Raw genomic sequence first — 13,306 nt, 5'->3', positions numbered from 1 at the left:
TCTCGGAACATGAGTAGGACTACGAATACTAATAGGAGTAGAAGCCCACATGCATGTGAGATTTTGGTGGCTTCAAATAAATTAGATGAAAAAGGTATCAAGGAAGCTAAACAGCAAGAATTGCATAGTTGGAGTGAATTTGGGGTATACACGGAAGTACCGGATAGGGGACAAAGAGCTCTATCCCACAGATGGATTTGCACGGAAAAGGTTCTTCCGGATGGAACTTATAAGGCAAAGGCCAGGCTTGTGGCAAGGGGATTTGAAGAAAACTTAGAAGATCGGGATTTAAGGGTAGATTCACCTACAGCAGGAAAGGTTATTTTAAAGATCTTCTTGGCTCTATTAGCCACAAAGGCATGGGAATGCAAATCTATAGATATTAAAGCTGCCTTTTTGCAGGGGCATCAGCTCCAGAGAGACATTTTTCTCCGTCCCCCTAAAGAAGCAGCTAACGCAGAAGGGGTACTCTGGAAGTTGAACAAATGTGTATATGGATTAAATGATGCATCTAGAGTCTGGTATTTTTCGGTAAGGTCAGTTAGGCTGTTGCCAGTTGAAAGCAGATCCTGCAATGTTTTACTGGCACGATAACGGAAATCTTTCTGCCATTTTTATGATGCATGTCGATGATTTTTTGTGGGGTGGGTCTAGTGATTTTGAAGCTATTGTAATCTCTGGTTTGAGGAAAGAATTCAGGGTTGGAAGTCAGGCTTCCGGTGCATTTAAATATATTGGACTGGAAATTGGACAGACTAAGTTAGGGGCAACTTTACGTCAGCAATCTTATTTGGAAAGCATCAGCCCAATAGCAATTAGTCGTGGCCGAGTTTCACAAAAAGACGCAATGGTTTCAAAGATAGAAAAAGAGCAACTGCGTAGTTTAATTGGGCAACTGAACTGGTTAGGTAGACAGACTATACCGGACGTGAGTTTTGATGTCTTAGAGTTGAGTACAAAAATGAATGATCCCAAAGTGGAAGACATAATAAGAGCAAATAAAGCGTTGGCCAAACTAAAAATGCAGGAGTGTGTTTTGAAGTTCCCGGTTTTAGGTGACCTTAGGCACTTGAAACTCATAGTTTATAGTGATGCGTCCTACCCACATTTATGTGATGGGGTTTCAAACGCAGGAGGTTTTATAATTTTCCTTTTGGGGAACAATGGTAAATGTTGCCCACTTGTGTGGGAAACAAAGAAAATAAGGAGAGTGGTAAAAAGCACTTTGGCTGCTGAGACAGTGTAGAGGCAGTGGATATGGCCTTTTATATAAGTATGATATTGACAGAAATTTTGGGATTAGGTGATTTGGGTAATATACCTATTGACTGTCACATTGGCAATAAATCCCTGTGGAAAAATGTGCACTCTACAAAAAGTGTCCATGAAGAGAGGTTACGGATAGACATCGCAAGTTTGAAGCAGATGTTGGGACAGAGGGGAAATAACAAAAATTAAATGGATCGACAGGAGCTATCAACTGTCAGACTGTTTTATGAAAAGAGGGGCGAGTTCACAGAAACTTTTGGATATTGTTAATGAAGGGCGCTTGTTTCTGTGACTGGTTTTTTTTTTTCTCGTCCAAACAACAACAAAAAACGGGGGGGGGGAAATCATATGTGTGTTTTTGAGTTTCTTGAAATTTTGTTTTCACCTAATTATATTTTTTCTCCAATAAAGGAGACTGTTAAGTAATGGGTTAAGAAACATTGCAATTAGTTGTCTCATTTATGTTAAGTATCCATTAATTGACACTGATACGTAAAGGGGCTTCAGGTGGCCTCTGTCAGGTGATGTATAGTGAGTTTTGTGCTACGGCTGTTGGAATGAAATAAATGTGTGTTTGTGAAAAAGGAACAGAACTTTAGACTCTTCATATCACAGCAACTAAAACGTCTAACATCAACAGCCATTTTGTCTCCAGGGTGAAGGATATTTCACATCTATATTATTGTAACTATACATAATTATTTACATTTCTAAAAGTTTCTATTGTTAGGAGCTCAGCTGACGGTAAATGCCAGGTTATTCCAAATCCCAGAAGGGAAACTTGAAACAACTACCCTCAACTGTATTTTGCGATTTGTTACAATGTGAGGAACGATTTGAAATCCAGAGTGATGTCTCAGATGTTTTGTGACAATGTGAAATAATTATTTATTAAACACTAAAATAAAAAAATAAACAACAATAAACAACTGGAAGTACACTTAAATATAATTAAGTGCACTTAATCTATAAATTCTATAAAAATGATGGCTGTACAAAGTATCACTAACTTTACCCAGTTCCAAACAGCTTTATTTCACTACAGTCAGAGCTAATTCTCTCAAGTTACTCAACATCCTATAGGTTTTTTTAAATTGTTAAAATAATCCAGTAACAGTTACCACACCAGGCAGTTGTATCTCTTCAGGGTTGCTTCTGAGGTAAAACAAGCAACTGGTTTTCCAAAGCAGGCTTCCTTAAAAGACAGCTATTTCTGTTGCTGGCTGAGGTCTCAAACAACTACCCTTGCATCGGTTGAATGCTTCAGATATATAGTTTTTCCCTTTTAGTCGATCTTTATCGAAACTAACTTCTTCAGAAGTCAAACTTAATTACCTTCATTTCGCGAGCCTACCTTTTAGCAAGTGAATGTAAAGTTCATACCTCTCTCCTCCTTTGAACCTCTGACACCACATTCAAATCCTTCATGTTATATTACCCATTATACCAGGTTGCCTTACGTAATCATCTGTTTGCAGTGCTGTTAGGCTCATAAACATATCAAAACCACTAGTTCCCTTATCCTACCGAAACAAACCCTGCCTTTAAGCAGCTACTATTTTCCAATAGTTTAAAAAAATATATAACCAAGAGAACGCATTCCAATTGATTGGATTTCCTTGCCATCACTCTTTTCCTTGACACTATAACACGGGCTTTTGAATGTTAATTTTAGATTATGCAAGAATATAACTCCGAACATGGCACACAGGAGCAGGGGTAGGTCAATTCCACCCTTCAAACTTACTCTGCCATCCGATAAAGTCACGGCTAATCTGGTTGTGGTCTCAACTCCATCTTCTTTTTTGTCGTCCCCCCTACCCCCCCCCCCAATAATACTTGACTCTCTAATCGATCAAAAACCTAACTCAGCCTTGAACAAATTCAATGACACAGTCTCCAGTGTCTTTCTTTTTAAAATATTTTTATTAAAAGCTTTTCCGTTAGAACAAAACAGTACAACAATATAGTACAAAACAGATGCTTCAAATTCTGATATAAAAAGAACACATTCAACAATCAAAAACGCATCCAATCCTACCCACCTCCTCAATGTGGAAAATTGCCCAGGTGTGTCCTGTACATAAGAAACAGGACAAATCCAACCCAGCCAATTACCGCCCTATCAGTCTACTCTCCATCATCAGCAAAGTGATGGAAGGAGTCATCAACAGTGCTATCAAACGGTACTTACTCAGCAATAACCTGATCACAGACGCTCAGTTTAAGTTCCGCCAGGGTCACTCAGCTCCTGAGCCCATTACAGCCTTGGTTCAAACATGGACAAAAGTGCTGAATGCCAGAGGTGAGGTGAGAATGGCTGCCCTTTACATCAAGGTAGCATTTGACTAAGTATGGCATCAAGGAGCCCAAGCTAAACTGGATGCAATGGAATCAGGGGGAACACTCTCCGCTTGTTGGAGTCATACCTGGCACAAAGGAAGATGATTGTGGTGGTGGAGGTCAATCATCTCAGCTGCAGGACATCACTGTAGGAGTTCTTCAGGGTAGTGTCCTGGGCCCAACCATCTTCAGCTGCTTTATCAATAACCTCCCTTCCATAAGGTCAGAAGTAGGGATGTTTGCAGATGACTGCACAATTTTCAACACCATTCACGACTCCTCGGATAATGAAGCAGTCTATGTCCAGATTCAGCAAGACCTGGACAATATCCAGGCTTGGGCTGACAGGTGGCAAGTTATATTTGTGTAACACAAGTGCCAGGCAATGACAATCTTCTACAGGAGAGTATCTAATCACCACCCCTTGACATTCAATGGCATTACCATCGCTGAACTCCCACAATCACCATCCTGGGGGGTTACCATTGATCATAAACTGAACCGGGCTAGCCATTTTAATGCTGTGGCTACCTGAGCAGGTCAAAGATTAGGAATCCTACGGCGAGTAACTCACCTCCTCACCCCTCAAAGCCTGTCCACTTTTGTGAGGGCCACGAAGAATCCAGCACGAGTTTTAAGGATACAAAGTAATAACATTTATTTACAATAACATATATATATATATATATATATAACAGCAGCAGCAACTTCCCTTGCTGCACACTCCTTCCTTCTGGTTCCTGAACTGGCCAGCTTTATTTATACTCGGAGTTTACTCATGGTTTCTCCGCCCCCCTCATTGGGGAAGCTCATACTCCCACAGGATTGTGGGATTGTCATTAGTCCCCAGCCAATGGTAAGCAGGCAGGTTATAACATCCCTCCCCCCCAAAGTCCAAGGAATCCACCGAAGGAGGGCATTGGACTCGTTTGGCCGCAGGCCGGACACCATTTGCACGCGGCGCTGGATCAGGCGGCGTGTAACGAGACGGAGACCGGCGCTTCCGTGATGAACGGCGCAACGGTTGTACATCCACGGCCCATGGACCCGAGGATTCCCCCTCTGATGCATCCTGTGTCTCCATCTCGGAGTCAGAGTCTGCTGCCTCCGTCATGTCAGCGTCTCTATCTCCATTCGGTTCTGTAACGACCTGCGCAGGCTTCGAGTGAGGCACCAGTGGAAGATTGTGAGGACTACCTTCCCTTGTCTCTGCGGCTGTAGAAATGAGCTCCGGGGGCGGGGAATCTTTTGAGGGGATAGTCTTCTGGACCGAACGTGGTCTACATGTTTACGCTGGAGACGACCCTGGGCTTGCACCTGGTAAGATATAGGGCCCATTTGGCGAAAGATCACACCAGGAACCCATTGGGCACCACCAGCAAAATTCCGAACGAACACTGGGTCACTGGGCGCAAACTGCCGAATCGGCCGATGCCGAGAAAATCCCTGTCCCTGCCGTTCTTGTGTGCGGCGTACTTTTGCGCCAATGTCCGGGAAAACCATACTAAGGCGGGTGCGAAGTCTCCGGCCCATTAGGAGTTCTGCGGCAGCTACCCCAGTCACCGCATGGGGGTGGTCCTATACGTAAACAAAAAGCGAGCCAGTTTTGTGTCCATTGATCCGGAAGACTGCTTCTTTAGGCCTCGTTTGAATGGCTGCACTGCGCGCTCCGCCAACCCATTTGAAGCCGGGTGGTAAGGGGCAGTGCGGATATGGCGTATGCCGTTCATCTTCGTGAACCTCGCAAACTCCTCACTCGTGAATGGAGTGCCGTTATCCGTGACCAGCACCTCGGGGAGGCCATGTGTACTAAACGACAAACGCATCTTTTCAATTGTTGCGCAGGACGTTGTCCCCTGCACCTTATGCACCTCTAGCCATTTAGACCGGGCGTCAATTAATAGAAGGAACATGGATCCTTGAAAAGGGCCTGCGAAATCTGCATGCACGCGTGCCCTAGGCCGCCCTGGCCATTCCCAGTGATGTAGGGGCGCGGCCGGCGGAAGCTTCTGATGCTCCTAGCAAATGGAGCAGTTTTGGCCCACCTTCTCAATGTCGGTTTCAAGGCCTGGCCACCAGACATAACTCCGGGCCAACATTTTCATTTTGGTCACACCTGGATGCCCATTGTGCAAGTCTGTTAGTATCAGCTCCTGGCCTTTTTCCGGGACAATCACACGCGTCCCCCACAAGAGGATGCCGTCTTCCACGCTGAATTCTGACAGCTTGGAGGAAAATGCCCGCAACTCGCCTGGGAGCTGTCTATGCTGCCCACCATACAGGACTATGTGCCAAACCTTTGACAGGACTGGTTCCGTCTGGGTCCACTCACGGATCTGTGATGTCGTGACAGGCAAGGTATCCATAAAATTTCGGGTTGCAACCACCTCACCGGTCGTGGGGGTCGACATGGGGCCGGTCGATAAAGGCAATCGGCTCAGTGCGTCGGCATTTGCTATCTGCGTACCTGGTTTGTGCTCCAGAGAATACTCGTATGCAGCAAGCAACAAAGCCCAGCGCTGGATCCGTGCGGAAGCAATGGGCGGTATTGGCTTATCCTCTCTGAAAAGTCCCAGCAGAGGCTTATGATCAGTCACGATAGTGAAATGGCGGCCATACACGTACTGGTGGAAGCGTTTCACCGCAAAAACCACTGCCAGGCCCTCCTTCTCGATCTGCGCGTACTTTGTCTCCGCTGCAGTCAATGTGCGGGAGGCGAAAGCTATCGGTCGCTCAGCCCCGTTCTCCATCTTGTGGGACAGGACGGCCCCAATACCATACGGGGATGCATCACATGTGACGAGCAAAGGCTTTCCAGGATCATAGTGGGTTAGTAACCCAGACGACGACAATTGTTGCTTTACCCGCCGGAAAGCGGTTTCTTGCGGCTGACCCCAAACCCAGGTGTGATTTTTCTTTAGCAGAAGGTGCAAAGGGGCCAGCGTAGTTGCCAGATTGGGGAGGAACTTCCCGTAATAGTTTACGAGACCGAGGAAAGAACGAAGATGCGAAGTGTCAGTCGGGGCGGGGGCATGCTGAATTGCACGCACCTTCTCTGCGACGGGGTGCAAACCTTCGCGGTCCACCCGATAACCTAGGTAGACTATTTCCTTTGCCTGAAATACGCACTTTGTGCGACGTAAACGGACTCCAGTCTCCGAAAGGCGTCTAAGGACAGCCTCCAGATTTTCCAAATGTTCCTGCTCCGATGTCCCTGTAATCAAAACGTCATCTAAGTAGACAGCAACATGTGGTAAACCTCTCAAAATGCCCTCCATAACACGTTGAAAAATTGCGCAGGCAGAGGATACTCCAAAGGGCAACCGTGAATATTCATACAGGCCACGGTGTGTATTAATCGTTACATATGGTCGGGAGGCAGGGTCCAGCTCCAACTGCAGGTAGGCGTGACTCATATCTAATTTTGTGAACGAGAGCCCACCTGCAAGCTTCGCGTAGAGATCCTCTATGCGAGGCATTGGATATCGGTCGAGTCGGGAAGCCGTATTCACTGTAAGTTTATAGTCGCCACACAAGCGAACTGTGGCATCTGGCTTCATTACAGGTACAATTGGTGCTGCCCAGTCAGCAAAACGGACGGGCCTGATAATACCCAAACTCTCCAAACGAGTGAGCTCCCCTTCTACCTTCTCGAGCAAGACGTAAGACACCAGGCGCGCCCGGAAATAGCGCGGCGTGGCTCCTGGTTCGACTTGGATACGGGCTACGGTCCCATTTATTTTCCCCAAACCAGGCTGGAATACATCTGGGCATTGTTCTAGCACCTCAGTCAACCCTTCAGAAACTGTTTGGAGGATGTGCTCCACGACCATTGCAACCGCAAATGGCGCAACCAGTCCCGACCCAACAGGCTCGGCCCATGGCCGCGCACCACGATAAGTGGGAAATGCCCCTCCTGGCGTCCATAAACAACAGGGGTCATTGTAGTTCCTGCAATGTCCAGTGGTTCCCCCGTGTAGGTGGCCAACCTGGCCTGTGAGTCGGTTAATGTAAGGGTCTGTATACCCTGCTTGATGCGATCGAATGTCCTCTGGGCGATCACGGAGACCGCTGCGCCAGTGTCCAACTCCATCTCAAGCGGGTGACCATTGACCCGTACTGTCACCGTAATGGGGGCCACACGGGGAGCTGCCACACAATGCAGCTGCAGGTAGTCGTCCTCCGTCTCCACGTCCTCAGGAGTAGTCGCCGCAGGTTCATCCACATGGAAGGTACGGCCCCTGGGCTGGTCCCAGTTTCGGTCGGAACGACGGCGCCTCTGGCGCCCCCAGGACCGCCGTCCGCGATGGGGACGGCGCCTACAAGTCTGACACGGACATGGCTCCTCAACTTCCCTTACTGCACACTCCTTCCTGCTGGTTCCTGAACTGGCCAGCTTTATTTATACTAGGAGTTTACTAAGGTTTCTCCGCCCACAGGATTGTGGGATTGACATTAGTCCCCAGCCAATGGTAAGTAGGCAGGTTATAACAGCCACCATCTACAAGGCACAAGTCAGGTGTGTAATGGAATACTCTCTATTTGCCTCGATGAGTGCAGCTCCAACAACATTCAAGAAGCTCGACACCATCCAGGACAAAGGAGCCCACTTGATCGCTACCACTTCCACAAACATTAAATCCCTCCACCACTGATAAACATTGGCAGCCGCGTGTACCATCTACAAGATGCACTGCAGGAACTTGTCAAGGTTTCTTAGGCAGCACCTTCCAAACACACAACCGCTGCCATCGAGAAGGACAAGGGCAGCAGGCACCTGGGAATGCTACCACCTGGAGGTTCCCCTCCAAGTCACTAACCATCCAGACTTGGAAATATATCACCGTTCCTTCACTGTTGCTGGGTCAAAATCCTGGAACTCCCTCCCTAACAGCACTGTGGATGTACCTACCCCTCAGGGACTGTAGCGATTCAAGAAGGCAACTCACTACCACCTTCTAAAGGGTAACTAGGGATGGGCAATAAATGCTTGCCTAACCATTGACGCCCACTTCCCGTAAACGTTTTTTTTAATGTCCCTTTAAATAGAGATCCTTGCATTGATAGGTGCAAGCTGTCATCACACCCACACTATTGTGATTGGTCAAGAAAACTGGAAGCAGATGCTAATTCCGTCACTGAGTTAAACAGCCATGGAAAAACCTACTCCACTAACAGTCGGAGCCCAACATGCTGCCAACCAACACACTGAGTGGGTTGGTTGCATGAACATTCTGCCAAATATTTCAGCAGGCAACTGGTCAATCTATGGAACAGATTGTCTAGGAAGATGGTGGGAGCTGTTAATATTGATTTGTTCAAATGCAAGTTAGATACATTTCTTTTGGAAAAGAACATTTTGAGGAATAGTATGTAAGCAACTTGAAACATGGCAAGTCTAGCATTCTTGGAAGGGAAAAGGTGACTTTGAGCCTTTGGTTCCAAAGTTCCTCACCACTGGGGTTTTCCTGTCATTTTTAGGTGTCTCAAGATGAATTTGAGATAAACTAATTGGTCTATTTCATTAGCAACATAATTGTACCATGCAGATATTGGGATGGCTGATGGTACACTAGATGAGCCTTGTTCTTTTGTCATCAATTCTTTTTAATCCTTTGCTATTTTAATTTAAGGTTTTCACTTTGTAATCCAAATTCTCTTTTTAGTCTCATTCCTAAAATCATCATACAGTATTCCTCACCATAATTCTCCCTTCTTTTGTCAATATTTCCTTTGTTATTCATGTGATTTTTGTTTGGCTTTTCCTTTATATTCAATATTATTCTCATCTTTTTATTTATCCATGGAATCAGTCGACTGGAACTGTTGCTTGTCCAATAGAGAATTATTCTGTATTTAAACAGGAAATTGCTAGTAATCCTGTACACCAATAATGAGGGTTCCTGGCAATTTTCTACAGGAGGGATCATAGTTAAGGATTCCATACAGAGCATTTCATTCAAAATTTTCAGATCGTTCCCCAGCAAGAGAAGGCATTTTCTCTGAATAATGCTACCTTCCGTGCACATGCACTATTGAACAGATTCAAATAACTATTTGATATTATAACTGAAGTGGATTGTTAGTCCGATTTCTAGCTGTGAATCACTCATGTTGAACACTGATGTTGCCACGACACAAACACAAGTATCGGGTGTCCCATAATTTGAGTGAATGAAACAACTTTTCCAATCCTTCTTCCAACATTTACTTAACCAGAGTTTTAACTTCGTTCAACAGTAAATATTCTATCCACTATGACTGTGGTTAGATGTGTCAAGGATTGATTCTTTTTATTTTTATTATTTTTAAAATAGTGTCAGGAGGATACGGCCTCACACTCTATATTTTTATTATATATAGTCTCATGGCTATATTTTTTTTAAAAGTTTAACAACTGGACAAAGGCATTGTAAAATGTCTTAAAATATCTGTGACCCTTGAACAAAAGGAGCCATCGGGCAATTTCACAGAAAATTACACCTCATTAGCTCTGAAGAGATACTAACAACTCCTTGTGGGCAAAGACAAAGTTCCAACATAAGTATACAACGGCCATCTGCATTTCCTATACAAGGTCTGGCCAACCAGGGCCTATTTGTCTGCTAGGACAAAAGACCCCACAACCTTTCTTTCAAGTGGTTGGAGCATTAAACAATGTAAGGGGCCCAGACAAAGGAGTACATACCCTTTGTCAAATCCAGAGTGGAGAGTTATGAGTCATGTGACATGAACCTCTAGCTGGTGGTACCAGTTATATTGCTTTGCTGTACTGAAAACCTAGTCTTCCATCTTACCATCTACAAGCAGCAGCACAGAAAAGGGGTTCTGTCCAGACTGAATAATGGCCTCATCCACACTATTTCTACCGTAACTCTTGTACCATTGACAAAAAGACTGATTTGGCTCTGCATGCCTGTCTCTTTGTGTGAAGTCAACTCTACTGGAAAAGTGAATTATACAGCATTATACAGAGGTTTTCATCCTCTCGAACTCTGTAAACAAATGAATCACTGGATTTTGATTCTGGACTTGTGTGAAACAATAACTCTTTTCTATGTGATCTTTGTCCTGTAAAAGATTTTTTCTCTATCCCTCTTTTACCCTATTCTTGCAATGGAGGCAAAGTTGCTACCCTTCTCCTGTGTTTGAGCGTGTGCAAATAAACTAACACTTTGAGTTCACCTCATCTCAAGTTTGCTGTGGGGTTCACTGCGCGCGGGTGTGGAGACTAAAGGAGCCAATGTGGTATATATTTGGACAAGGGAAGGGACAGGACTTTCACTCGAAATGAGGGTTCTTTGGGGTGTAGGTGGATATGCGGGGTTTGTGTGCTAAAAGGGGATCTTTGGGCTTTCCTAGGGCCGGGCAAGTGGGAAAGGGACCTGGGCGGGGGCCTCCACGCTGGCCGGTTTAAGCCGGCCAGTGAACGGGAGTGAGGTGGGGGGAGGGGCTGCGGCCATCGGAGCCTGGCAGAACAGGGTCCGAGTGGTCTAGCCGGGGTGGAAAGTTGGGGGGAAGGAACCGAGGTTGGGAGGAGGAGTTTTACAAGAGGCAGTGGACGGGAGGAGCTGGAGACCTGGGGTGGGTGGGTGAGGGGGGAGCTGTGTAAGACTAAGGGTGACTACGGGTAATCCCTGATTCTGTTTCGTCATTTGTTTATGAAAACATGCCGTTTGAGGTTTGGGGGTTGGTGGGTAGATGGGATCGTTGTTATTATGGGGACTGACATATCTTACTGATTATTGTTTATTGTTGATGGGTGTAAATGTGGGAGAAAATGTGAAAAAGGAGGAGAATTTTTTTTAATGTTTTTTAAAAGTTTGCTGTGGGGTTATTAATATAAGATTGGATCACACCAAACTGAGGGTTTAGAAAATATGCCACCACTTCTAAAGGGGGAAGCAAATCAAAAATACCTTGCTATTTACGAATGGGCGGCAAGAGAAATCAGGGCTGTTTAAATTAACCTCCCTCCCTCTCCTGTCCATAACAATAGCTTGAATGAACAAGGGAAGCTGTCCACCCTTACTACATTTCAAGATAGTGGACCAGATTGTCTAAAGAAAGACGTTAAAAGTCTGGAAATGAATCAGAAATGAATCACAGTAAAGCTACATTGATGAGTGGAAAGAAAGCCTTATTTGAAACATTGACATCCGAGGATTGAGGCAATGACATAGAAATGAAATGAAATGAAAATCGCTTATTGTCACAAGTAGCCTTCAAATGAAGTTACTGTGAAAAGCCCCTAGTCGCCACATTCCGGCGCCTGTTCGGGGAGGCTGTTACGGGAATTGAACCGTGCTGCTGGCCTGCCTTGGTCTGCTTTCAAAGCCAGCGATTTAGCCCTGTGCTAAACAGGCCCTCCCTCGGATGATTGTATACTCTGATTACCTAACCATTCTGAAAATCCATTTTTGTTCGGTAAGGAGTAAAAACAACTCTGGGAAGAAGCATAATAAATATTAGCACCTTACTTCCCAAGTATAACACTTAGTATCTCAATTTGTCTAAACAGTTTTGCTTGCCAGAGCATGTAAAAAATGCTGAAAAACTCACTTAAAGTTGTATTTTCCTACTAAAACCAATGTAAAAGCTGTTATGGTTTTGTAGGGCATCCCTCATTAGCAAAGAAAAATATTTAAAAATTATACCCTGTAAGTTAAAATACTTTACATTGCTAAATTCCTGTATTGATAAATGAAATATCTGATTCAAACATATAAAATAAATATGGTAACTTTCAACTTAAGAGTACCTCCCGTTTACTGTCGATCCTGCTTTCTGGACATCCCACATGTCACACATCCTTTCTCACTCCAGTTTGGGGCCTCTCCCGCTGTCTAACGCACCCTGTTGCTGCCGACAGTCCAACTCGCAGCCTCCTCCACTCCAACTCACCTTCTCACAAATTTTTCCTTTCGCCGATCCTCCTGCTCCCTTGTTCCCTTTCCTGAACCCTCGTTATGAGCTCCGACAGTCAAAGCTGCTCCTCCTGCCCCTCACCTGTCCAGAATCCCTTGCTCAAATTGAAGGTTTAGGAGAGAGAAGCGGCAAGTTGGAAAGTCAGGCAGCAGGAGACTCGGGGGGGGGGGGGGGGGGGGGGGGGACATTTCTATTTTTATTGGACTCGCCCTGCCAGTGTGACATCGTGGGACCTGCTCCTTAACTTCTTTTTAACTAAGAGTTGAAAAATACAGTACAAGAAGCTGCCCTTGGGGCTGGCGGCTTCCACCTTTTTTTCACGCTCACTACGACACTCTGCAAAACGAATCAGAAAATTCTGCCCCTTATGTTTGCACTGAGCCTCTAGTTTATAAAATCTTAGAATCCATTTGCTTTTTTACAACTTGAAAAGATTTGTGCAGCTGAGCCTCCAAGTCACTTTGCTCCTTCACTGTCTCTAAAGTTTTCACATTTAATGTACATTTCCACTCAATTCATCTCAACATATAATCACTTGAAACGTCCCTGCATTTTATTTTCCCTGAAGCCTATGTGCTCGAAGTCTGTGTCATTGTAGAGCCCTCTTCAGGCATGCTCCCTATTTTTGTGCTGCCTGCACATTTAAATATTCTGCAACCGATACCCAAATCCAAGTTGTATTTCGAGAAGACAGTGTGGAAACACCATTATTTGTATTACTGCACTCCAAAAACATTCAACATCCAATTATCAATGGTAATTTGCC

The 13,306-nt window shown here is 45.1% G+C and overlaps 1 protein-coding gene across 2 annotated transcripts in view; it reads right to left on the bottom strand.

Annotated features, from left to right (window-relative positions):
* The window catches only part of dnm3a (dynamin 3a), a 445,953-nt gene that overhangs the window by 365,719 nt on the left and 66,928 nt on the right, over nt 1-13,306 (bottom strand). The gene's annotated exons all lie outside the window — the stretch shown is intronic.

The sequence above is a fragment of the Scyliorhinus torazame genome, chromosome 7 (assembly GCF_047496885.1).
Source record: "Scyliorhinus torazame isolate Kashiwa2021f chromosome 7, sScyTor2.1, whole genome shotgun sequence".
In the NCBI taxonomy this organism is placed as follows: domain Eukaryota; kingdom Metazoa; phylum Chordata; class Chondrichthyes; order Carcharhiniformes; family Scyliorhinidae; genus Scyliorhinus; species Scyliorhinus torazame.
Note: the sequence above shows the minus strand (reverse complement) of the source record. Positions and strands in the feature narration are given on the sequence as shown.